This window comes from Canis aureus, chromosome 1 (genome assembly GCF_053574225.1).
Source record: "Canis aureus isolate CA01 chromosome 1, VMU_Caureus_v.1.0, whole genome shotgun sequence".
NCBI lineage: Eukaryota > Metazoa > Chordata > Mammalia > Carnivora > Canidae > Canis > Canis aureus.
Window position 1 is genome coordinate 92,040,805 of NC_135611.1, and position 27,614 is coordinate 92,068,418.

At 42.5% G+C, this 27,614-nt stretch overlaps 1 long non-coding RNA gene across 1 annotated transcript; it reads right to left on the bottom strand.

Annotated features, from left to right (window-relative positions):
* Positions 1-257: 257 nt before the first annotated feature.
* On the bottom strand, positions 258-27,614 carry LOC144289735 (uncharacterized). Its single transcript, XR_013357677.1, has 4 exons — positions 27,347-27,614; positions 26,635-26,744; positions 5,202-5,374; positions 258-1,583 (listed from the first exon to the last, which is right to left on the bottom strand). It is a non-coding gene; the product is annotated as an uncharacterized LOC144289735 (long non-coding RNA).

Consider the following 27,614-nt stretch of genomic DNA (forward strand, 5'->3'; position numbering starts at 1 on the left):
ATTAAAGTCTTGTTTGAACTGAGCAAACAGAGCTCACCCCTACAACTAGGGCTTTTGCCCTGCTGACCATCAAATTTGTCTCAGGGCACGAGTGGACCTATATTTGTACAATAAAAGTAAAAGTAATTGTTTTGTGTGTTCTTACAGTGACAGGTGCTGTGGGGTTTATTTCATATTATGTAACTTCATTTAATTCTTAATGCATCCTAATTGAGGTATTATATTTCAAGTTTGTTTAGGAGGTCACAGAGGCTCAGAGAGGGTAAGTAATTCCGCCAAGTTGACATGGTCAGTAAATGATGGGACTGGGTTTCAAGCCTAGGACTATCTGATTGCTCAGAATCTAAATTTATGGTTCTCAAACTGAATCAGCATCACCTGGAGGGTTTGTTGGACAGATTGCGAGCCCCACCCCCCAGAGTGTCTGATTCATTGGCCGAGATGAGACATGGCAATTTATTTGCATTTCTACCAAATACTAGGTGATGCTGACATTTCTGGTCCAGGACTATGTTTTGAGAACCAGGAGTCTAAATAACTTCACAAAGAGCTATGAATACAAAACTAGTATGCAGCCAGGAAATTACATGTAAATCTCCGTTATTCCCAGGTGTCTTTCACATCATAAATGGGGTCCCCCTTATTCTCAGGTATCTTTCACATCATCATAAATGGGATCCTGGGATGGTGCCACACATCGGACTCCCTGCTAAGTAGGGAACCTGCTTCTCCCTCTCTGCCCTTCCCCTTGATTGTGCTCTTTTACACATACTCTCTCTCAAATGTTTTTTCAAAAATCATAAGCGACCTGGCATCTGAAGGGTAGACAGAAGCCCAATTACTCTAAGGTTGCTAGATAATATACAGGATGTCCAGGTAAATTTGCACATCAGATAAATATTTTTAATAGAAATATGTTCCAAATATTGCATCATATATACTTCTACCAAAAAATTAATCTATTGCTTATCTGCAGTTCAAATTTAAGCAGGCATGTCATATTTATTATCCAGCAAACACTACTGTTTTTGAGATACAAAATTTCCTCATATGGATGGGAATTACCACCCCCCCAAGTCCTAAAGCTCAACCCAAACAGCAAGATGCTCAGCTGGGTGGCACTTCTCTTCCCTCTTACTAAATAAAAGAGGGAGAAGTTTCGAATCTGATTCCTTGCCAGAAACAATCATGAACCCAGAGTTGCAGCATGCAGGAGGTCTGGCACAGAGCTTATATAATCACCTGACATGCTCAGGGCAGCAGCAGCAGCCCCTCCAGTACACCTCTGATCTTCTAGCTCCTCCTGAGGTCTCCAGTGGAGAGGTTTGTTGATGAAGTGCATTTGCTGGACTGTGAGGGGCAATGGGAACGATGAGAAGAGTCGATGTCCATCATATACTTTCCCTGGGCTCAGGGCAGAAGAGATGCCCTGATGGAGAGAGGTGGGGACTGGTGGGGTAGGCGAAGATAGGTGGGAGAGCACTTGGTGAGGAAGATGAGCTGTTCCAGGTCCCTGGGAGGGGATCCAGTAGACGGTGGTGTGCCACTCCACACCCCCATCTGCTTAGACAGCTGTACTCTACCTTCCAAGAGAGACAGAATGACAGAAGGGAGTTAAAACCAAACCAAAAAATAAAAATTCTACAAGCCCCACTGTATGCCAGGAACAGAACCAAAATTATTTCACTGAATCCTTACAGCCCTATGAAGTGGGTCTCAAGGTTGTCACTTACAGAGGCTCAGCCACACTGAACCTGACATAGTCGTTGGATCTGGATGGGAAACCTGGCTTTGCCACTTACTAGGAGGTTGAATTAAAAATGGCCGAGTATTGGTAATTCCATACCGTATAAGCTAACAGTTGTATGGTCATTTAAATTCTCTGGGCTTGTTTCTGCATCATTAAAGTGGAGGTAATTATGTCTTTGTCAGGCTGTGTGGTAATTACAATGTATTAACAACCCTCAGTACACTGTTTTGCACACATGTTAAGAACTAAATAAATGTGGTCTGCAATTATCATTTTGCTGGCTGGACAAAACCATACAAGCCCAGATAGGGTCACCTGTTACCAAATAGAGGATTCTGTAGGTGAAGATAGTCCAGGAATAGGATTCAAAAAAACTATCTGGGGCTATGAGGAGGATCTAGACTGGTCTGTCCAGCAGAACTTTCTATAATGAATGAGAATGTTTTGTGCTAATACAACAGAGCTGGAATGACTGTTGAGCAATTGAAATGTGGCTAGTGTGATTCAGAAACTAAATCTTTAAATTTAAGTTTAATTTCATTTAAAATTTATTTTTAAAAAGATTTTAAGTTATCTCTACACCCAGCATGGGGCTCAAACTTACAACTCCGAGCATCAAGAGACACATTTAGTAGACTGTAGGCTAAGCCACCAGGTGCCCCTAATTTCATTTAAATTGTGAATGGCCACACGTGGCTACAGTCTGCCATACTGGGCAATGCAGTCATGGGCCTTTCTGCCCTCATGGGGGCATCTGCACTGAGGTTAGAAGGAGGGTTTGGCTTTTGGGAGGGTAGTAGGCCTGAGAAAAGAAGAAAACATGACAGTCCCCTGTTCTGGCTCAAAGATGGGATGCCTTTCCAGGAAAAAAAAGGACACATTGGAAGTAGATGCTATCAACCTGATTGGTGGCCTGGAAGAGCCTCCTTTGTTGAAGAGCAAAGATAAGTCTACCAAAACATGCACAACAGAAAGAGCTCTCAAAGAATCATGTCTATCACTTAGGTGGGTCCCAAGCTTCACCCTGAGGGACTTCTGGGCTCCCTCACTTGGCCCAGCCCAAGACCATATACCATCTCCTTCAACTTCTAACCCAACCTGGACCAAAAACATTTCCTTCATTTCACCTCAGCTTCAAGGATATAAGCAGCCATATTCACAGGCACCTTTCTTAAGAACAAGGGAAAACATTAAATTATTACCTAAAAACCAACAACCGTATTCCCTAAGAGTCTAGGTCCAGGAAAGTAGGTTTAAGTTTTGCTGAGCTTCAAACTTGCTTCTCTCAGGCTGATCTCCTGGCCCCCAAGATCAAGATGAAGGTGATTCCCTCTGTTCAAGTCCTCCCTCTTTTCCCTCCCTGTTCAACTCTGATGTGACTCAACATATGAGTACTCTACCTTATGTGTCTATTCTTGTGTGCTGGGCTTTTTCCACCTATCCTTCTAGATTCATTATTCACCCTTCTCTGCCCTACTGCAGAGTTCAAGGGGTCTGTCTCCTGTGTCTGTACCACCCAGGCTCTCTTGCCCTCTAGCTGGATATCAACAGATAAGAGAACATTCTGGGCATTACTCCCTGCCCCCTCCCTGTGTGCCACTATCCTGAGCAGCAGCTGAGTTCCTACAGCCAGACCCGAGTTAAACAACCCTCCTGTTTGCCCATGGGTTCCAGGGACACCTTACCTTCCCCCCTCTAATTGTCCCTTCAGGCCTACAAGTGCTAATGGCCTCTTGCTGTTCCTTGTCACTGAGCGTCTTACCATTCTCTGTTGATACCCCTAATCCCAAACATACCTCTGTAAATAGAATCTTTATTATAATCTCCTCGAAAAAAACCCTTGGAGTGTGCTATTTCCCATTGGAATCCTGACTAGTGTCTCGTCTACCTTGAGAAAAATATATTGCTGTATTCTTCTGAAAAGATGAGGGGTTTTAATCTGAAGATTCATGCCTCCCCAAAATATTGCCCCAGACTGAGAAACAGAGCCCTTAGATTTATAGACTAGGAGCATATCCAGCTCACAGTTGTTTGGTAGGGCAGTGATGACTGGCATCCTTAAGTGCCAATAAATGATTCATGCTTCCTGCCAAAGGCCTCTAGCTCTGCTCTCCTTATGAGTTTTCAACGACAATCTGTGGCATTCCCTTCCCCAGCTCCATCCCACACATACTAATGGATTTTCATGACTACATGATGGAACACTGTGCATAAAATAAGTGGGAATATATGCGCCTAGAAACAGAAGTTTTGGTGCCCTCTGAAGACATCAAGAAATCATGTTGGCCAGGCTCCTATCTTTATTCCGGGAAGGTTTTATTCACCTTCCTTTGTAAGTGATATAATTGAGACCCAGAGAAGCTAAGAAAAATGCCCAGAGATGGCACACATCTGTTTGCCCTGTTGCCACCCCCTTCTTATGCCCAGAGCAGAGATTCTTAATCACATGACTCCTTCCCATTAGAGAGTCTTCTCATCACAGTTCTCTAGCAGCCAACACAGATCTGTCAGAGCTGACACTCAAGACCTATTTGCCATCCTGGCACATGCTCAGATTTCAAAAATTAAGAAATCAGTCTCTATAGCCTCCTAGTGCACTCTTCTTTTTACAGGATTTCCCTACAAATCCAGAAAAACTGCAGACCATGCTAATGCTATCCTTAATACTATTAAGCCCTTGTAAATGAAACTCCCTGAGTCCCAGTTTCCTCGTTAGAATATGGAGATTATTAAGACCTTCTTGGGAGGATTAACGGCTATATGAACAAAAAGCACCTGGCACAATATCTATCCTAGGGTAGGTGCTTGATTCACATTCGGTTTTATTATTCATTTTGTAAAAACAGAATGTCAGTGATTCTCATCATCCAGGGCATGCCCTTGTGTGGTGATTGTTAGTGTCCACAGTCATTGGGCTGTCCACAAATATTTTAGTGCTCTTTGAATACATGCACGGTAGATTGCATGCCTCCACTATGTTCAACTAATATGTGGCCAAGTGGTTTGGTTTGGCCAAACATGAGCAAAAGAGATACAGATTACTGCTTCTCTATACTAGTCCTCCTTCTTTAATGTGTTGTTAATTGTGGAAACAGATGTCAAGATGGAGCATCCATTTGCCAAGTTCTGTGAAGGACAATGAGCAGACACCAGATTAATCCCCATTAGACATGTAGTCTGAATGAGAAATATACCTTCATTGGGTAAAGCCACAGATTTTGGACTTCTTTCTGCAGCCATAACCTCATCCATTTGGTTGAGCCATTAAAGGATCCTCATCCATTTCTTTTTGTATCAAAGTTCCAGGGAAGCTGAAACTTCTCCATCTCACACTAGAGAAGTGACTTGAAATATTCATGTGTCTTAAATGTTCATGTCCCCCAAAGTCATTTTCTTACTCTCCTTCAAAGTGCTAGATAACAAGTCTATTTAAAATGTATTAAATGCTCACCATGTGCCAAGCATACTCCGGTGATGTATGTGAGCTAAAGGGCACACTTTGCACAAAGTCTGTCCCATAATAAATATCCAAATTCACATTAATCATCATGGTCATCCTGGTTGTCATTAGTATGCATCGTCTTCAGTCCTTATGATCACCCAGTGAGGGGACTGGTATCTCCACTTGACAGAAAAGGAAAATAAGGCACAAAGCAGTTGAGCCATATTTGACAAGGTTTGGAAGGTTGAAAATAATGCAATAAGGATTTGAGTTCAATTATACCTGAAACCAAAGTCCTCGTTCTTTCCATGCTGCTCCATACACTGCCCAGTGAAGACTGTCAAATTATTTGCAGTGTACTTTCCTGACACCTCTCCTTCCCCTGGTGAGGTAGGTACTCTACCATCAGACCTGTCCCTCAGTTCTACCAACTACAACTATTGTAGGTTAATTCATGGAGACAGAGAAAAAAACTGGTCATGCATGGAGATTAAAACTTGGCATCTGGTAAAGAATTGTTTTTCTACCAGCTTCAGGATGCACTATCAAGAGGGGTTTCTCCCTCCCTCTTCCTTCAAATTTCTTCAAAATCTCTAGGCTGTCATTTAGTTCTATTTCAGACATAGCACAGGGCAAGGGACCAGTGAGAAGTTTGCCCTGTCCTGCCCATCCCCCTAGAGCTGAGGCCAAATAGAGAGGAAGACAGAACCCAAGCACGGACAGACCCACCAACCGACCTCCACTCACTATGTCTTCCTTCAGGCCATTTATTTCATTAAAGCACAGGATGCTCAAGGGAACCTCAAGAAAAGGGACAATTTCATTTTTCCTACACCTTGGAAATTAAAATTCTTTCCAAAAAATAATTTGCTTTGTTCTTCAAGAAAGCTAAGGAGAAGAGAAAAGGGGTCAAGGAGTGAGAACAAAATGAGAGGCAGGGAGGGGTGGAGGGAAGGAAAACAGACATATAGAATGGGAAGAGCAGGAGATTAAGACAAGAAGGAAAAGAGCAAGAGCAGAGTAGAGCAACAAGACTGTTTCATAGTTTTTTTTTTAATTTTCTTTTATTTTTTGTTTCAGTTTCATGAGATCAGCAACCTACCTGAATTTTCATCTTTTTTCAAAATTTTAATTGATACTATATTGCCTGCCAATCACTCATATCTGGGTGAGTTTTTCATCTGGGTGAGATGGGGTTCCTTTCCCTGACATCCCACCTACATCCTCAGAAAAATGGGAAGGAGGAATTTTCTAGTCCAACTGACCTGGGTTGAAAAATGTAGCCCTAGCATATCTTTTTCAATAATAAATATCAATAACCATGCATGTGCCAAGCACTGTTCTAGACATTGAGCTACAGTGAACAAGATTTCCTGCCCTCATAAGGCTTCCAGCCCAGAGAAATAAAAAGGAATATAGGTAGTATTTTAGTGATAAGTACATTGAGACAAATAATCCATATAGAACAACAATAGTGGGGGGGGGCAATGTTAAAAAATGATGGCAAAGGAGGGTGCTGGGGCGAAGCCTTTAAGGAGCAGGAGTGAACCCTGCAGGTATTTGCAGGAAAGAACAAACCCCAAGTACGAACACCCTAGGGCGACAGCATACTTAGGGTGGGCATAAGGATCGATGGATTGTAGGTCCTGGTGCTGTAGAAGAATTTTCATAGTTCAGACAACAGTGAACTGGAAAAATAGAAAGTGCTAAACAAAAAGTAGAACATTTGAAATCAACTTTAAGGTACAGCTTTAGTTCCCTTAGTGGTATATTCTGGAGTAGAAGCATGTTAGTGAGAATCTGAAGTAAAAGAGCCATTAAAGGAACCCAGAGACAAGGGCACTGGAAGTGTCATCCATGTAGGTGTTAAGGTCACCAAGAACTGGACAAGAGTGGTGTTGAAGAGAATGATGGGGACCTGGGTCCTACTCTTCAAGGAATCACTAGTGTATTAAGAAGGGAGAGGTTAGCATTTCAAAGCTGGTTTGGAGTAGAATGATCGGGAGGTAGGAGGAGACTTATCTTACTCCAGGCCCAGTAGTTAAGGGCTGTTCGAATGGAAACCACCACCACTACTTGAGAGGACTGCAGGTTAACAGGGTCCTCTGGGGAGGGCCAGATATCATTGAGCATCATCATTTCACTGGAGAATAAAAAGAGTACTTAATGTGCAGGTGGACCAAGGACACGCAACAATCTACATGGCACAGACCACCCAATAGCTGATTGGCCCATCCAATGGTGCCTCTACTACAAAACATGTAATACATTTATTAGTAAGTGAGCGCATTCAAAATTCAAAGGACACGTTAAGGTATAGGGGGAATTATGATGATTGATGCTAGCTCCAAGGCCCCCAGTGGAAGGGCTGTAGAACTTGGGAAGGGTAGGAGTTGGGGTGGAAATAGGACGTGTCAGAATCAAAGTCCAGGTGCTGATGTTGGAGGTCCAAGCTTCATATGGCACTTGCACAAACATGGATGAAGAGGCAGTGAGATGGTCCTGCTGGTCTCCGGGCAGGTGGTGGTAGTGAAGCTGTGGGTATGGAAGGTGGGGAAGACATGAAGTCCTGGATTCACCATCTCTCATATTGATAGAAGCACAGAGTAGGGACAAGAGAGAATCTTATCTGGAGCACCCAGTACTTAGAATTCCCTCTTGGCCCTGGAGACTGAGGGAAGGCAGGCCCTACATTCCAACCTCCTCTTGACTCCTGCCACATCCTAGCTCTGTGTCCTTGGGCAAGTTACTTAACCTTGCTAAGCAAGTTTCATAATCCGTGAAGTGGTCCAGTAATACCTATCTCACAAGGTTGTTGCAAGGCTTAAAATTAGACAACGTCCAGAAAACATCCAGAAGATAGAATCCAGCCTGTCATGGGCACTCAGATATTAGACCCATGGCCTGTGGCTCAGGTTACATGTATCTCAGTTCAGATCCTGACTCCGCCTCTCACTACAGGTATGACCTGGGGTTAGTTATTTAACCTGCCTGAGCCTCATTTTGGAGATGTAAGATTTGGAGAGTAACACCAGGTATGTCGGTCTCCTGTAATGAATAAATGGAAGGATAACGTAAAGAACTGTGACGTTTTGCCTTCTCCTTGCTGGAAGACACCCCAACACATAAGAAAGCAATTCCCTTCTTTTTATCCCTAGCTATTTCTCAAGTGAATCACCAGGCCTCTGTATCCTGGGGTCTCTTATCTCAGGGAAAATTAGGAACTTTCTAAGCTGTTGTCAGAGCTGCTACTAAGGCCTTCTTTTGGGAGCTGGAGCACACAAAGGGGTGAGGTGGGATCACACTGAACTGGAGAGCAACAGAGACTAGACTATGAGTAGCCCAAATGCAGGAGAAGAGAGGTAAATATCCTGAGACTAGGGACAGAAGCAGCCTGGGGTCTGCAAGGAAAGGGCAGAGGCCCTGATTGCTCGTAAGGCAAACCTGGGGAGGTGCAGGATTCCTCCTAGGACAGATCCCTCAGTCATCACTTCTCTCTCCAGTCCCACCACAGTGGTGGCCATTTCTGCCACCTGGAAGTGGAGGACACCCTGTCATGTGTAGGGCAAGCATACTACCTCTTTTTTCCCCAGCTTATTCTTGGCTCAGAGTATAGTAGCCCACCTGCCCCAGATGCCATTAGATAGCTATGGAGTCAAGGTTGTTTTGCACGCAGGTGGCCCTGGAGGCTGCTTCACCCAGTCAGCATGAGGTAGGGCAGCTGCCTTGCCAAACGTCATGGGTGGCTGTGATGAAGTCACCCTGCCTCTGGGGTGTCCTATTTCACTTTGCCCTCAACTCAGCCTCCAAATTTCAAACTCTTGCTTTCCACTCCTTCTTTGGTGCCTTAGAATCAATCATCAAGGTAAAACTCACTGAGGATTAATTTTTCCCCTTGTATAAAGGGAAGAATTCCTATGGCACAGGATTGTTGTGACTCATATGGATAACACAAACCCTTGAAATGGATGTGGCCGTTAGCAGATGCTACATGAATAGCAGGGGTGGTTGTGGGCCGTAGAACTAGTACAACTAGTAGTAATGGTAACACTACTATGACAACAGATAAGATGCTGGCTGGCCCAGATTTAACCAGTCCCACAGTCCTCAGGGTTCTGCTCCCAGCTTTGTCAGAGACTACCCTGGTGACCTTGGGTTAATGCCACAACTCTGCCTTTGTTTCCCTATGTGTCAAATGGGGAGAGTTCCATCTATTTTAGAAAATGCCCTTGCAATGCTAAGGGTCCTCAGGGAATATCTGGTCCCATCTTTCCTCCTCTGCCTCCCATTTTACAGAGGCAAAATTTGAGGCCAAGAATGTAAGGAAGCCTGCCTAATTCCTGCACTGAATACTCTTTCCAAATCCACATGAGCTTCATTTATCTTTGCTTTGTTTTGTTTCCTGGTGTGGGTTGGGAGGATTGGGGTTGGGAGAAGGCCAAGAAATCTGGAAATGTCGTATTCTCTTTCCTTGAGAGGCTTTTGATTTATTGGAAAAGCAAGATAAATTCATGCTAAAAAAATACAAAAACTCAAACCAAAGTTTAAAAACAATATGAGAATTTCTCTGAAAAATGTGAGATATTTGTATAGACGAATTGTGGTAGCCTTCGTACAAATGGCCCATAGGGACCCCTACTTCTGGATATTTTCACCCTTGCGTATTCTCTTCCCACACAGTACTAGGGCTCATCTGTGTTATCAATAGACTACAGCAGAAGTAATAGTAGGTTGCACCAGACCTTAGGTAATAGAAGACTGCAGCTTCCATCTTGGGACCTCTCTGAACCACTTGCTCTAGCAAAAGCCAACTGCCATGTCATGAGGACATTAAGAAGTGATGGAGAAGCCCATATGCTGAGGTATCAGTCAAGAGCCAGAGGAGAACTGAGTCCTACTAATAATCCCACCCTAGGAGTGAGCAGATCCACCACCTTGAGGTGCAAGCCCAGGGGATAGCTTGAAGGAACCTCATGAGAGATCCTAAGCCAGAACGCTAATCCTAAACCAGAACCCTAATCGAAGCCAGGATTCCTGCCCCAAAGGAACTAGGAGATAACACATACATGTTGCTTCAAGCTGTTAAATTTGGGATAATTTGTTATGCGGCAATAGATTGTTAATATGTAAGCAGAAACCATCATCATTCTCCATAGAGTACCTTCATGTGTTAGCCTTGTGATCCACAAAGAATAGGTTTCAAAGACTCAAGACAGAAGGTCCAGCTAGGAATTATGACAGCATTGGGCTGAGCCTGCCCTTGGATTGGTCCCTTGGGAAAAGGTGGGCTACACTGATGGAAAGAAAGTAAATCCCTCAGGAGAGCTTATCAAGGTAAACCCATGGTTTCTTCCCCCAAACGAGATCACAAGTTTCATATGTATGCCTGTATGAGAGAGAAAGCTATACATGAGTATCATGATGGAGCAGGGCTCTAAGACATGGCTGCCTTCCACATTGACCCTTAGAAGCAGATTCTAAAATATTCCCAAACAGGTAGGAATAAAATAGCTCTTGTGGAGTAGGACCTTTAAGCTGCTCCCAAGGAAAAATCTGGCCGCTTCTGTGAACTAGGTTTGAGTTCTACCTACATCACTTAGGTCACTTGCCCATCCCCCAAATGGGAATGGAATCTTTTCTACCCTTTCAAAAGGATGCAATAAAGGTAAGAAAATGCTTTGTAAACTATAAAACAGGGACTATGATAATGACAACAAAGTTAGATCATATATATGTAGGCCCAAGAACAGGGCCTGGGTCCGCATATCAAGTTAACAAATAGTGGTGGCTTTTTTCCTATTAATAGGCTCATTTCTGGAAGAAAAAAGAAAAAAGAAATAAAATCATGGTGGCAGGTTTTTTCTGACTTTTGGCTTGTGCCCACTTCTCACTCTCCTCCCAGGAAGCCCTCAATGCCCTGAAGCAACCCCATACACCCCGTCCCTCCTAACTCAGGACTCACCAGGTAGAAAGCAGAGAGCAGCTCTGCTGTGCTGAGAGCAGACAGGATTTGGATCCCAGAGCAGAGAGCAACAGGGGAGCGTTTGACAACTTTTTCTCACTAAGATCTAAGATCTTCAGGCTCAGACTGCCTGAAGGCATGGGATGGAACAATAAGGACCAAGAAGACAGAAAGGGTAGGAAAAAAAATACCAAGGTTCCTTTTATCCCTCTGCCTAGGGCCTGGGTACAGATTTCAATTTTTAACTCTAGGATTAATGGCAACAAGGCAATATACATCTGAACGCAGATGTGCTTGTCTTGCAAGAACAGGAGTTGAGGTGTATTACAGGTTGAAGTGCATCCTCCAAAAAAGGTGTTGAAGTCATTAACCCTAGAGTCTGTGAAGGTATCAGGAAGACGATGGTCTGTTTGCATTTAAAGCCTTCCAAGGATGGAATAGTTGGGCTAAGGCCAAGTGTGCATTTTAACACAAGACAAGTCACAGAATTTCAGTTTTGTGTATTTGCTTCTTATGGCTTCCCTAGGGGTGAGCAGAGGATACAAGTTAATAGGTGCATTTCTACAGGTGCCAAAACACTGTGTTCCAGACACACAGCGTCTCTGTATATGCCTGTCTACCTCCAAAAGCTCAAGTCTAGACTATCTGTTGTCAAGAAAAATGAATGGAATTCATTTTTGGGGGTCTAAGTATGCCTATGTATGTATATGGGGTGGGGAAATTTTTCTCTTATTTGATAATTGGATAGTGGGCAGTTGAAAAGGACTATATTCTCTAAGTTTTTGGTGTACAGAATTTTACCTTGCAGATTTTAAATCCACACAATTTAAATATGTCAGGAAAAATAGTGAAAAATTTTGTAACGGGCAAGAAGATGAGTAAGTGTCCTTTTCAAAGAATGTTAGATATTTAGAGGAACTCTCCAAGGTTATCTGATTCTGAAGAGGTCTATACTTTTCATTGACTATTTTGCAATTCTGTAGAGCTAGAAGTTAACTTTTGGAGGTCTAACAGGATGCAAACAATTCTAGTTTATAGAAAGGCAAAAATTTTGAGATGAAAATACAATGGATTATTGCCTTATGGATACTGAATACGTGTATCTTTTAGCATATTTTTGTAACATTTCCTTCTATAAAGAAATAAATAAGCCCCCTTTCCTTTTCTTTGAAGGGGAAAATATTTCTTTTCAAGGAATGGGAGGAGGCCTTGAGATATACTACCAGCTAAGCGAGAGCGTCATAATCACTGAGGAAAGGTAGACGTGAGTCTTAGCTCAGAATAGGTGAGAACAAGGTGGCCCTTTAAGGGTAGCCTTTTCCAGATCTCAGATAAAATTCAGAATGAAGTAGTAAGGGATACCTCTATCTTGTTTTGATATTACAAAAAAATCCAGACTTTGGACCTAACGCAGCTGGAGCACTATTCATCATGATACAAACTAATCGTTTTTTGGAAGAAGTTCTTCCTTGACAGGTAAAAGATGAAAAACTCTATCATGAATTTAGAGTCACTTTAAATTGATATTTTTCCATAAATTTGGAAGTCCTTTGATATAAAATGTACCGAAAATGTTAATTGGCCAGTATCCTTTCTAACACGACTTCTATAAAGCTAAAGAGAAGTACTTGGAATTTTTCAAATTTTGAATTGATTTTCAATTTTTTTAGAGGGGCCTCATATTTTATTAACAATACTTTGCTCAATTCAAGATATTTTACCCTTTGTAAAATATTTCTAGGCATCTCCTAATTTTTAAACAAAATTTCCAAACTGAAGTATTTTTTAAACCTTTTTGTTTGTTTTTGTTTTGTTTTTGAAAAATTTCTTCATGTAAAAATATTTGTAAATGGGCAGCCTGGGTGGTTCAGCAGTTTAGTGCCACCTCAGCCCAGGGCCTGATCCTGGGGACCGGGTATTGATTCCCACGTTGGGCTCCCTGCATGGAGCCTGTTTCTCCCTCTGCCTGTGTCTCTGTCTCGCTCTGTGTGTGTGTGTGTGTGTGTGTGTGTGTGTGTGTGTGTGTCTGTCTGTCTCAAGGATGAATAAAATCTTTTAAAAAAATATTTGTAAAGTCTCCACCAAAAATATCAAGCTAAATGAATTCATTGAATATGCAGAATACAAAACAAATATACAGGAATCTGTTGCATTCTATACACTAATAAACTAGCAGAAAGAGTAAGAAAATAATCCCATTTACAATTGCATCAAGAAGAATATGCATTAATAAATTTAACTAAGGAGGTAAAAGATCTGTATTCTGTAAGACACAGATGAAAAGAACTGAAGATGACACAAATAAATTGAAAGATATTCCATGCTCAGAGATTGGAAGGATTAATGTTGTTAAAATGTCCATGCTTATCTATAGACTCAATACAACCCTATCAAAATACCAATGGCATTGGGGTGTTGGGGTGGTTCAGTCAGCTGAGCATTTGATTCACGGCTTCGGTTCAGGCTGTGATCCCAGTGTTGTGAGACTGAGCCCTGCAATGGGCCCCATACTCAGCACAGAGTCTTCTTGAGTTTCTCTCTCCCTCTGCCCTGTTCCATACTCTCTCTGTCTCTAAAAATAAATAAGTCTTTTAAAAAATAATATATTTCACAGAACTAGACTACTACTAAAATGTGTATGAAACCACAAAAGATCCCAAATAGCCAAAGCCAGATTGAAAAAGAAGAGCAAAGGTGGAGATATCATGTTCCCTGACTTCAAGTCATACTATAAAGACATACTGTAGTTATCCAAACAGTAGGGTACAGGCACAAAAATAGATCAATGGAACAGAATAGAGAGCCCAGAAACAAACCCAAGGTGTATGGTCAATTCATCTACAACAGAGGAAGCAAGAACATATAGTGGGAGGAAGTAGTCTCTGCAATAAATGGTGCTGGGACATGTGCACAAGAATGGAAACTGGCCAGTTTCCATGGGAGTAACAACGCAGTCTGGGCAGGGGCCACACACAGCACATTTGGGTCACAGTTTGAGGAAGCCAGGTCTTTTATCATGGGCTGCAAGGAAACCTGCTTGACTTTTACCTTCAAAAGATATTTTCTTTTCTTTTTCTTTTTTTTTTTTTTTTTAAAGATTTTATTTAGAGCAGCCCGGTGGCTCAGCAGTTTAGCACCACCCTTCAGCCCAGGGCAGGACCCTGGAGTCCTGGGATCAAGTCCCACATCGGGCTCCCTGCATGGAGCCTACTTTTCCCTCTGCCTGTGTCTCTGCCCCTCTCTGTGTGTCTCTCATGAACAAGTAAATAAAGATTTTACTTATTCTTATGAAAAAAAGTAGCTTTGAATTTGACAAGACAGATGCTTCTTAGTTATCACCAATAGATGTAACCAAAGGAAGGTGCCTCTTGACACACCTGGGATACAACCTTACTTCCCTCCTATTCCTACCCTAGATGCAAACTCTGAATTTCATCTGGCAAACACAAGTCAAGAGGCATGCTGGAATAACTCCTCAGTGATCTTTAAAAATAAAGGTCAAGAATGAAAAAAAAAAGTTGCTGAAGAACTATTCCAGGTAAAGGAAACTAAAGAGGTACAACAACTAGATGCCATATTTGATTCTGGATTAGACCTTAAGCCAGAAAAAAGAAACCATCAAGGGCATTAACATTACCAGAACAACTGACAAAATTGGAATATGGACTATGGATTAGGAAACAGTTTTATACCACGGTTTGGAGAATTGTACTTTGTGTGAGAAAATGTCCTTGTCTAAGGAAAGACACATGTATGTATTTAGGGACAAAGGGACATCTCTCCAGTTTACCTTCAGATAGTTGTAATATATATATATATATAATGCATATACATCAATATATTTAAAGAAAGAAAGAGGGATCCCTGGGTGGCTCAGCGGTTTGACGCTTGCCTTCGGCCCAGGGCACGATCCTGGAGACCTGGGATCAAGTCCCACGTCGGGCTCCCTGCATGGAGCCTGCTTCTCCCTCTGCCTGTGCCTCTGCCTCTCTCTCTGTTTCTGGAAAGGGAGGAAAGAAGGGAGGAAAGAAGGGAGGAAAGAAGGGAGGAAAGAAGGGAGGAAAGAAGGGAGGAAAGAAGGGAGGAAAGAAGGGAGGAAAGAAGGGAGGAAAGAAGGGAGGAAAGAAGGGAGGAAAGAAGGGAGGAAAGAAGGGAGGAAAGAAGGGAGGAAAGAAGGGAGGAAAGAAGGGAGGAAAGAAGGGAGGAAAGAAGGGAGGAAAGAAGGGAGGAAAGAAGGGAGGAAAGAAGGGAGGAAAGAAGGGAGGAAAGAAGGGAGGAAAGAAGGGAGGAAAGAAGGGAGGAAAGAAGGGAGGAAAGAAGGGAGGAAAGAAGGGAGGAAAGAAGGGAGGAAAGAAGGGAGGAAAGAAGGGAGGAAAGAAGGGAGGAAAGAAGGGAGGAAAGAAGGGAGGAAAGAAGGGAGGAAAGAAGGGAGGAAAGAAGGGAGGAAAGAAGGGAGGAAAGAAGGGAGGAAAGAAGGGAGGAAAGAAGGGAGGAAAGAAGGGAGGAAAGAAGGGAGGAAAGAAGGGAGGAAAGAAGGGAGGAAAGAAGGGAGGAAAGAAGGGAGGAAAGAAGGGAGGAAAGAAGGGAGGAAAGAAGGGAGGAAAGAAGGGAGGAAAGAAGGGAGGAAAGAAGGGAGGAAAGAAGGGAGGAAAGAAGGGAGGAAAGAAGGGAGGAAAGAAGGGAGGAAAGAAGGGAGGAAAGAAGGGAGGAAAGAAGGGAGGAAAGAAGGGAGGAAAGAAGGGAGGAAAGAAGGGAGGAAAGAAGGGAGGAAAGAAGGGAGGAAAGAAGGGAGGAAAGAAGGGAGGAAAGAAGGGAGGAAAGAAGGGAGGAAAGAAGGGAGGAAAGAAGGGAGGAAAGAAGGGAGGAAAGAAGGGAGGAAAGAAGGGAGGAAAGAAGGGAGGAAAGAAGGGAGGAAAGAAGGGAGGAAAGAAGGGAGGAAAGAAGGGAGGAAAGAAGGGAGGAAAGAAGGGAGGAAAGAAGGGAGGAAAGAAGGGAGGAAAGAAGGGAGGAAAGAAGGGAGGAAAGAAGGGAGGAAAGAAGGGAGGAAAGAAGGGAGGAAAGAAGGGAGGAAAGAAGGGAGGAAAGAAGGGAGGAAAGAAGGGAGGAAAGAAGGGAGGAAAGAAGGGAGGAAAGAAGGGAGGAAAGAAGGGAGGAAAGAAGGGAGGAAAGAAGGGAGGAAAGAAGGGAGGAAAGAAGGGAGGAAAGAAGGGAGGAAAGAAGGGAGGAAAGAAGGGAGGAAAGAAGGGAGGAAAGAAGGGAGGAAAGAAGGGAGGAAAGAAGGGAGGAAAGAAGGGAGGAAAGAAGGGAGGAAAGAAGGGAGGAAAGAAGGGAGGAAAGAGAGGAAAGAAGGGAGGAAAGGGAGGAAAGGGAGGAAAGGGAGAGGCAAATACAAAACAATCAGCTAATCTAGGTAAGGAATATATGTAGGATACTTTCAACTTTCCTAGGAGTTTTCCAATTTTATTCCCTCCATCAAAATAAAGCAACACTTGTTTCTCTCACTTCCCTTGCTTTCTGATCTAAAACTCCAGGCTGGGTGGTGAGACCAGAATGAGAGACAGGAAATCTGGTTATAATCGTTACATTCAATGCGACCTTGCTGGGATACCTTGACCTAGACCCTTTCTCTCTCTAGGTTCCTAATTTTGTATCTTCATAGATGTGAAGTCGGCCTCTAAGATCCAAGGAATCCAGGACAGGCTGCCAAAATGGAAAGCCCTGAATGTTTTTGTTCACCTTTCAGGATCTTGCTACACACACTTCCAGATACAGCCTTCATCTCCAATTCCTATCTATTTTTCCAGCTGCCTTTTGAAGTTCCCAGAGTAGTTCAAGTCCGTTGCTCTTGAGTTTCTCATCTCAGGATGGATCAGGTAAAGGGATGCTGCTTGTCACAAGGGATGCTAGCACCAAAACGACAATTTTGTATCTTGAGTAGCTAAGATATGTCAAAATGCCCAGTACTTATACTGTTCTTTTGGTGGGGGGAGAGAGCAGGGGGTGTTGTTAAACAGAGACAGCAGATAGCAGCTTGCTCAGGGGAGCTACTGACTTCAAAGCAGCTCTCAAACTGGAGAAGGGGGAAAAACTACTGACCCCATCTCAAAGTATTTGGGTAAATCTCACCCATAGATCTTTCTTCAAATTGCCAGGTTGTGTCTGAATGAATATAATTAAGTGAAAAATTAAAACTCCTAAAGTGTAACACCATTGACCATGGCTATGATACTGTTGAGCCGGGGCGGGGCGGGGGGGGGGGGGTGGAGATTAAGAGTAAGACCTCTAGAGGTGCCTGGGGCAGGGCTCAGTTTCTTGAGCACTTGACTCCTGATTTTGGCTCAGATCATGATCTAGGGTCCTGGGATTGAAACTCACATCAGGCTCTGCGCTTAGCATGGAGTCTGCTTGAGATTCGCTCTCTCTCCCTCACTCTCTGCTCATACAGTCTCTAAAATAAATGAAATCTTTAAAAAAAAAATAAGACTTCTAATTCCTCTTTCCCCTTTCCCATTCTGAGTTTTCTGTTAAAAAATTACAAACAAAAAATAAAATAATAAAAAATAAATTAAAAATTATAAACATATGGAGTCTGGAAATTTAGCATAGTTAGAAGTCAGTTAAATATTAATAATGGTTTAAAGTAGTTAAAATTAATTTAAATAGGGGTGGGAACTGCCACACCTAAACCAAAGCACCATTTTAGCCCTGTGCATATCACTTCCTGATGATCATTAACCTCGATTTCAAGTCATTAATCATGTTCTATTTCAAAGAGTGATAATTTGAAGAACCACACAGTTAACTTCATAGACAAGAAAGTCAGTCAAGCTTTGTAGTCTAGACTGTGATATTAAGGTATCTGAATCTAGTGTATGAGGGGCTCCTGTGGTTAAGAGAACAGACCCAAATAGCATCTTAAGTATTCCCTCCCTAAATAAATTTATTAAAAAAGCAAAAAAAGTGGGCTACCCAACTCAAAACAAATAAACAGCCATCAAACAAGAAAAGAAAAATAATGTAATAAAACTTACAAACCAGGAGCCAAGAACATAAGAAAACAGTTATGTGGAGCAGTTCAGAAGTCCAACTTTCAACCTTCCCCTGCTACTCCAAAAGCTATACTTGTGTGTTTACAAAATCCAGAGAATTAGCACAAATATGCTGAAATCTAGAAAGAAACAGATAAGTGGTATACTAATTTTTTAGAATGTATATATTTCCTTATCTATTTGAAAGTCTATTTGAGAGAGAGTGAGAGCACATGCACACAAGAGACTGAACAAGTGCAAGTTCACAAATGGGGGAAGAGGCAGAGGGAGAGAAAGAATCCCAAGCAGACTCCCCATTGAGCACAGAACCCAACATGGCCTCGCCCCCAAATTCTGGATAGAGCTCCCTTTTAAGCCACGGAATATGCAAAATAAAGAATGTAAGTATGGAGGCAAAAAAACAAACCACCTGCAAGGGTTGAAATTCAACCTGTCTCCAGACTCCTCCTCAGCTCCATTTCAATGCTGAATGACAAGCAAAGTTCTTACAAAGTGTGTGTGGGGGCGGGGGGGGGGGGGGGGAGAGGAGAAAGTATAACTCCTTGATATTATACCCAGCCTAGACATTCTTTAAAAAACAAAGACAAAAAACAGAAACAAAAAAAAAAAAAACAAAAAACAAAAAACAAAGACAACAGACAGAATATCTTAATATACGAAAGACATCAACCAATACAGAACCAGTATCTGGAACTGAGCAGTGAAGACACAAAGACAAAAGAGGAGACTAAACGCTGAATCACATGGAATATGCAGCTAATCCCAGAAGTCACAGGAGTGGTGATGACAGGGTGAGCATTATGAAGCCAGTCATTAAATGAATCCACATGTTCATATATAAAACAATAAACATAACAGAATCGGAAGTTTGGAGAAGGGGTGACAGAAGAATCAATGTTTAAAATTGGCACATAAACTTAGAGAACACCTCTGAATTCTTAATGTTTCTCATAATTTTTTTTTAAAATGTATCTTTCAAGAAATACTAGCTCTTAAATAATTTTTGCTTACTTGTTTCTATTCTGCTATTAACTTAGGTAAACTTCCATTTATTTTCATCTAAAAATAACATGTATAGCAGGGCATTGTTTTTATTTTTTATTTAATTTTTTAAGATTATTTATTTATTCTTGATAGAGAGAGAGAGAGAGAGAGAGAGAGAGAGAGAGAGAGACAGGGACAGGCAGAAGGAGAAGCAGGCTCCATGCTGGAACCCGATGTGGGACTCGATCCCAGGACTCCAGGATCGTGCCCTGGGCCAAAGGCAGGCGCCAAACCACCGAGCCACCCAGGGATCCCCTCAGGGCATGGTTTTTAAATAAGGGTTGTTACCATGTAATCTACCCACATTTTCCTCAAACTGTGTGTGTTCATGGGCAGTTGTTCAAGTAACATCAGTAATGGGGGTATTCCTGGGTGGCATATTTTGGATAGTTGTTCATTCAATTATCTATGTACTTCTCTGAATTATTGAGCATACTATTTTTTTTAAAAGCCATTGTAGTGATTCTATTTTAAAGGAAGATTGAAAATAAATGGGTCAAGTGGTTCATCTCAGTATGGATGATGACCACTTCTCTGAACTTTTAAAATATATTTTCATTTTTTAGAAATGAGAAGTCTAGATAGAGTTAATAAAAAAAAAGATTTGGGACATCAAATTAGACGTTGTTTCTGGCATCTTCCAGAGGAAAGGCTTTGGACCCATAGGTCCACATTTGGACAGGTGCACTCTTGGACTATCAAAGAAGGATATTAAGATGCCATTACCTGTTCAAGATCACTCACCTCACCACCTTTGCTTTAATTTCAGGCTCACAAAAGCAGCTTTCCTACAGAAAGAGGGTAAATAGACCAACAGATTCTATGACGCAAGGGCAGAGACCTCATGTGTCTGTTCATGGCTGTATTTACAACAGCAGACACTTGATGAATCTCTACTAATTGACCTTACATAAGCTTTGATCTGCTTGACAGTTATATGCTCATGATACAAATCACTAAGTTGACATTCTGGTTTATGCACTGGGCTCTGTGAGCTTGGTTAACAGTCTAAGAGATCAATCATCCGCTGGATAACGACAGAATTATGATTCAGAGTTTATAAGGCTGACCACCTATGAACTTTCATGACATCACTGCCCCTCCTGAGGGTTCAGTCCTGGACACAAGCTGGCCTCCCTCTACAGGTTTTTTAAACACCTTGCCACATTTCTCAAACCGTTAGGCAGGGCACCAAATGTTATATCTACATTTTTGCATTTATTTGTATATGACATTATTTTGGTAATTTTTGTTGTTAAAACTAGGGGTGTCTGGGTGGCCTAGGGGTTGAGCATCTATCTTTGGCTTAGGTCGTGATCCCAGCATCCTGGGGTTGAGTCCCACATTGGGCTCCCTGCAAGGAGTCTGCCTATGTCTCTGCTTCTGTCTCTGTGTTTCTCTGGTGGGGTGATAACAACTGCCTGAGGCTGGGAAGAGAGGAAGCATCCTGTGTTTCCACAAGTCACTGCCTATACTCAGGGTCCCTGCCAGAGGGCAACTATGGAGTACCGTGGCACATGGACCCTACTTGCCACAGCTCAGAAGCAGCATTCCAGATCATAGTGGAGGACTCTGAGGGGCTCTCAGGGGACAGGCATGCCCAGCAGACAGCAGAGAACCAGCTCTTTAGCACCACTGGCCATGATGGGGACAACCTCAGACCAGGGACCAGGTCCCTCCCATAGTCTTGCACCAGGTTTGTCAAAGATTCTCCTGTGTACCTGGGTTGAAAGCCACGGAGCCCTAAAAATGACTGAAATCAGACTTCTGCAATACTATCACAATGGGCTTAATCTGTTTAGGAAGAATCTTACAGTGCTGTCCAATTTGTTTCTACTCTGTGGGAAATATCTATGGCTATGAACAAGAGCTGGAAGGGCAGTTAATTTGGTAGGATTGTAGATGGTTTCCCCCACTCCAGTTTGCTCTACTGTGTCTGTACTGTATATCTTGGTGGTCTATCCATCAAAATCACATATGCTGATGAAGATCTGATGGCAAATCCATGGTTAATGCATTCAGGGGCACTAAAGCATCTTTGGCTGGGCAGTGGGGGTGACAAGGACTCAGGGTTGGGGGAAACACATTCCCTATGTCCCGTGTTTTCACAATCATGTCTTTGAGTATTATTCACAAAATAATATTCCCATGTAATCCATGGCTTTTCAGTTACTTAGCTTTAACTTGTAAGTCCTTTGTAAAAGCCTGATTGCTAGTCTTTATTTCAAATTGGTAAGGAATTATGGCACAGACCAGGCCCAGACCTGGCACCTCTCCCTTCCTTGAGACTTTATGAGTAGCCATTGGATTTTAAACAAACCTTCTAGACAGCCCACTAAGAAGGCAGCAATTAGTCTTATCAGTTATAAATTACCAACATTAAATTACCAACATGAACATAAGCCAGTATTTTTAGTTCTCTCTCTTCTCCCCCTCCACTCTCCAGGGACCAGGAATGAATAGAAGGTTTATTTAAAGTGATAGGAAGCAGTTTAATTGCAGTGCTTATCAGTGGGCACCATTTCATTTAGGCTTGTCTACAGTGACAACAATCCCATCAGTCCCAAACCTGCCTTGCTCTGTTTAGTGGAGTGCCTTTCCTAGTGGAGATGCCAACTCAAGATCAAATGAAGATTCATGAGTTCAGCAAATTGCACAGTCTTGATTCTCCTTCCACTGTGATGTTCAATCAGGGAAATAAGACCTCCTGATCATGATGGATGAAATAATGAAATTCCACAAATCCAGTTCAATTTCACATCCTGTGCTTCACAGGAAGTCTTGATAATGTTACCTGTCAGTTGTGTGTAATGCTCAACTCACCACGTCTTTCATGTACATCTTCTCATTTCATTCTAAACGTGACTCTCAGATCTGGGCAGAGCAGACTTTTTTCACCCATCGGATAAGAAAGAAAAGCAAAGCCGAGAGCTTGTCCAAGGTCACATAGTCCACAAATAGCCAGGGTGGAAAAAGAACTCAAGAACAATGAATGGATTCCCTTCTGAACATTATAATCATTATGCCATTACCACTTCCTGGTTTGGTGATGGAGGAACTTGGTGACATAGGCCTTACTTTCATATTGTTTTCCCTCCAAGGACAGCTGAATCAAGGAGCTTTAGAAAGTGAAGGGCTAGTTGTATAGATGGTGTCCAGGAACAGCATTTTGGCTAGGAAAACTATAACAAAGCCATGAAAAAACCATGGCCCAGGCCAGGGGTGTGGGTGTATCACCAATACCAGGGGATCCACAAGAGTGTATCTGCCAGTTCATGATTACTAATTTGAGAAAGTTCCTCACACTGAAAGATAAAAACACAAAATAAAAATGACAGATAAAATGGCAGTAATTCTAACTAGGAAACCACAGAGATGTGTTTAGCTTTGGTGATGAGGACCTCAGAGGTCTTTATATCGATGTACCCCCCTTCCCCCAAAAAAGTAGGAATTATCATGGAATTTCAATCCAAGATGAGAACTATAGTCTTAGGTATTTTGAAACCTTGGTGGGTTGATAATCTCACCTAATGGTGAGAGGCCCATGGATAGTTCAATCATTTAAAAGAAATGCCTAGTAGAAGGGAAAGGGGAGTCAGATGAAATGTTTAAGAGTATAGTCTTATTTGGAAATCCACAGACCTGAAATACACAGTGAAGAGCATGTAGGTAAAGCACAAGGAGAGAGAAACCAAAGTTCTACCAGTGGGAGTATGCTTCTGATCAAAAAGCCTATAGCAAACATTATTAAAGGAGACACAGATCTCAAGATTGGAGAATAAAACTCCAGATTCTTTACATAAGGCAGGCCTCTAGACCCCTATGAAATAGCAGATCTGTTGAAGGAAAACAGATGTTGGCAAAATTACAAAAAAGAAAATGACAAATGTTATAAAACACTCCAACTCTAATCATTTCTGATTTCTCCCATGGCACATACCCAAAATCATCTGTATAAGTGAGGGAAGACTAGACACAGGCAATGTTCAAGTTTTCTAAGTGGGAAGAGGGACAGATTCCAGAAATGATAGACCCCTGGCAAGCAATAAAAATCCCACCAGAACTTCTGGCAGGTGGCTTGCCATTTAGAATGGAAAGCAGTGATCTTCAGGAGGCAGCATGGGTCATTAAGAACAAGTCAGGACACCATGACTTTATTTCTCATGGTGGCTGAACCAACAGGGGACAGGGATCCAAGGATGTATACCTGCCATGAGCAAAATTTCTGATGTTTTCTAATGATAATGGACAAAGTAGAAACATGGGCTGGATGTTAGTAAAAAGAGCTAAATTTGTAGCTTGTTGGATTTGCCCAGAGGATGTTGATTGCTGTGTCCATGTCCAGTTAGAGAGCAGAGGAAATTTCTCATTGGCTTCTGAGCTTAATCCTTGGCTTAGTCTCGATCAATTTTGTATTAGTAACTTGAGTATAGACACAGAAGCAATAATGTGCTGAAGCTACCTTGTGAGAGCTGATCACTGAGTTTTCAGAAAACTTAGGACGACATTGACATTGTTAGCTTGTAATTGTTCCCGAGGGGTATTTCAACTACAGAAAGTAGTTAGCACTATAAATCAAGGCTTTTCCTTTCTCTTCCCTGAAAGGACTGGTTGTTAAACATTTACTGAATGGAAAATAGTTGTATTAGTTAGGACCCTTGACTAAAAAGTTTGCTGGGTTTGTTGTTTTTCTTTTTTTGTTTGCTTACACCAATTTCAAGTAACTGTCAAGTCCAGGTTAGATCTGGCTTCAGACAGAGTTGGAAGCTGGACTACTGACGTCACAAAACTCAGTCTCTCCCTCGGTTGCAATCCTGCTCATCTGCTTTCCACCCTGTTGGCTTCATCCAGTGGTAGAGCTCAAGGCTCTTATATCAATATGGCAACCTCAGTGGAAAGAAACCTTCTTTCCTAATACTTTGAGCAAAAGATCCAATCACCTTGGTAAGGGGAATAGAACACTGTTTAGCCTGGGTTACATTCTCAACTCTGGGTATAGAGACTGAGAATGGGGAAGTGGCTGGCTAGCCCAAGGAAAATTCATGATGCATTACCAGCAGGAAAGGAGATGTGTGCTGGGCATCCCAGGGACATGTGTCTACCAAGTACATTTACTTCATCTGTGAAAAGGCAGAGAAATTATAATTAAAGCTAAAAAAGTGTAATCGCAAGATGATTGAATTAATGGGCCTAGAATGTCCCATCAGTAAATTAAGAGCTATGTTATAAGTGTTTAACCACTCTTGGAGTATCGTATTCAGTTCTTGGCACGCCACTTTACAAGGGACATTAAATATCCACAGGAAGGCTGATGAGGTTGTACTAAAACCATCTATGTAGAAGAACATATGAAAAATAGTTGAAGAAATCAGAGAATGATTGCTTACAAAAAAAAAAAAAAGGATGACTTCATAGCACACAGGATATCAGTCTTCAAATATCTGAAGTCTTCTTCTAACAGATGGTGTACTCTGTGTGACTATAGCAGGTTGAGTCAGGGGACCATGGTTACTATCAAACCATTAAGCTGTCCAACAATTGAATGGGTGGACCCTTAAATCCAGGAGCAACTGGTTACCAAAAAGGTTCAAACAGGATTTGAATAATCCAACTTCTGGAAAGCCATAGAAGAATTGGCTTAATAGAATAGTGTTTTACATGGAAGTTAGGTTTTCAAGTCAGTGGGTAAGGTAAAACCACATCTAGCCAAAATCACCTTGAAAATTACCTATATGGCATGTTAATGTAGATTATGGGTTGATACATAGGATATATGTATAAATATATGAATTTAATGATGCACAATATAGAGTACAATCATTTAAATACCAGCATCGCAAAATCCTTTGAAAGAAGTATGGTGACCAAATAAAGCAATTCTCCCATTTTGCATCCACTTTGGGCCACATGTTGACAGAGTGGAAAGTGGGTGCACTGTCGACAGCACCTGACTCCAACCTCCCTCTACTCTAAAGTGCATTTGGTAGATTCGGTCTTGTTATACAATAAGAAGTTTGACCAGCCTTTGGTCTTGGTTCCTAGAAGACAGACAAATTCCCTGGAATTTCCTAAGTAATGGAAGGGTCTTTGCTATTCATGAGCCTCTTGTATTACACTGGAGATTATGGTTAAGAGATGCAATGACCCTGGATGGTGCTGGTTACCAGTAAGACATGTGATTAGAGGGTGGGGCTTTGAGCCAGTCCAACCTCCAAGGAGGGAAGGTAGAGAGAGTTCAAGTCATGATCCAACCAATCATGCCTACATAAGGAAATTCCAGTAAGAACTCTAGGCATCGAGCTGAGTGGAACTTCCCAACTAGTAAACCCGTAGATGTATACAGAGGATGGTGCACCCTGATTCCATTGGGAGAGGACAAGGAAGCTCTGCATTCAGGCCCTCCCAAGCCTTGCCCTATGCAGCTCTTCATTTGGCTAGTCCTAATGCCAATTCTTTGTGATAGAACAGTAGTCATGAGCACAGTGCTGTCCTGAGTTCTATGCATCACTTTATCAAAACAGTGCTGTGGGAACCTCTGAATTGGTAGCCAGTTGTTAGAAGCACAGTGGTCTGGGGACTCCCGAAGTGTGGCTGGCATCTGAAGAAAGGGCACTCTAGTTGGGGACCATGCCTTTGAACCCACAGAGGCCCCACTCTAACTCTGGGTGATTAGCACCCAAGTTGACACCAGTTGGTGTCAGAGCTGATCAAAGAAACACAGGATGTGGCTATAGTACCTCCGTCTTTTAACTCCAAAAATACTGTTTCAGATAGAGACTGAACAAAATACTTTGATCTTTGCCCATAGAAAAGCCCTTATGTAAGTCTTCTACTGTCTCACTTTATAAAATGTACATTCAAGTGATGCAAGAAGACTGTCACCTTTGAGTCTGTCACTCGTGCAATCCCATAATCATAAAGCTGCTAAGGTCTAGGAATAGACAGTCTACAGTGGGGTCTGGCCAATTAGTGAAAGAAGGCAGAGCCCCTTTTTCTACGTCAAAATAGCACGACACTAACAGCTAGACAGGCATACAGATGGCCCCATGACTTACAGTTTGATAAGATTGTTCCTTTCCCTTTTTCTTTAAGAAAAAGGGAAATCAAACCTATCCACTGCCAATTTCATGGAAGTTGAAGGGGAAGGGCACCTGACTTGCAGCTCTTTCAGGGCCAGGAGGACAATGCGTTCTTTTCCCAGTCCCACCAGTCAGAGGCTAACAGCAGCAGTATTCATCCCAAACACAACGGCTATTCAAACCCCTTGGGACACCCAGAGATGTTGCCCCTGGCACTGAGGGGCAGGCAATGAATTCCCAAAGAGAACTGGGATCAAAGGGACAAATGACAGGGGTACCATCTCAGCTGAGTCTAAGGAAGGACTTACAGAGTGGAGAGGGCTTCTCAGGAGCTTGAGAATGAGCTCCCTGTTAACAGCATGGTCTAAGCGGAGGGTCACAGCCACATTAGGAGGACAAGCAGATGAGATGTGCACACCTGATAAAGGGCAAGGACACCAAACAACATCTAAATCCTTGCAGCTCGGCCAGTCTCTGTGCTAACCGGACTGTTTGTACAAAATAAAACCAGGGAGGATAACCCCATGCAAGGAAACCTTTCAGTTGTGTCCTTAGCATAGCCGTTTTTCAACCATAAATCCCACTAGAGTACCTCCTGCATGATGTTATTTGGGGCAGTTAAGGCAGATTTTGGAATTACTTCAATGCCATTTAAATTCATTATCTAATGCTAATTAAAATGATTTGTTTCACTGTCACCAAGGAAAATCTTGTTAGGGAAACTGATGAGCTGCAGTAAGCTCTGTCACTGAGCTGGGAGCAGAGGTGTGCTTACAGCACCACACATCCTACCTCACTGACAATTAAGGGGGAGGAAGAATTAACCTGGTGGTGTACCCAGCCTGGGGCAGGTTCTGAGGGCCAGCCAGGCACCGGAGGAGCACTCTGCGGACAGCACGAGACCTGCCTCTGACCCTCTAGGTCACTTGGGGGGCAGTCACCTCATGTTTCTGAATTGGTTTAGATCAGAGTTTTTCAACATTAGATTCATCAAGGGAAACCCTTCAACAATCCACATACCCAGGGTCCACCACAGACGAATTGAATCAGAATCCAGGGAGACAGAACCCAGGCATCAGAATTTTTAAGCTCCTTGGGGGATGCCAGTGTACAAGTGAAGCTGATTACCACCGTGTCTGACAGCCTCTCAGGACCCCTCCAGCCAATGCCAGTCTGTCTCTCTCCCCATTTCCAGACTGAGTGACAGGAAATCACTGGCTTAGCTCATCACGCTCTTGCAGACACTGGTCATAATGAATCTGACTCAACAGAATTCCACAGGATCATC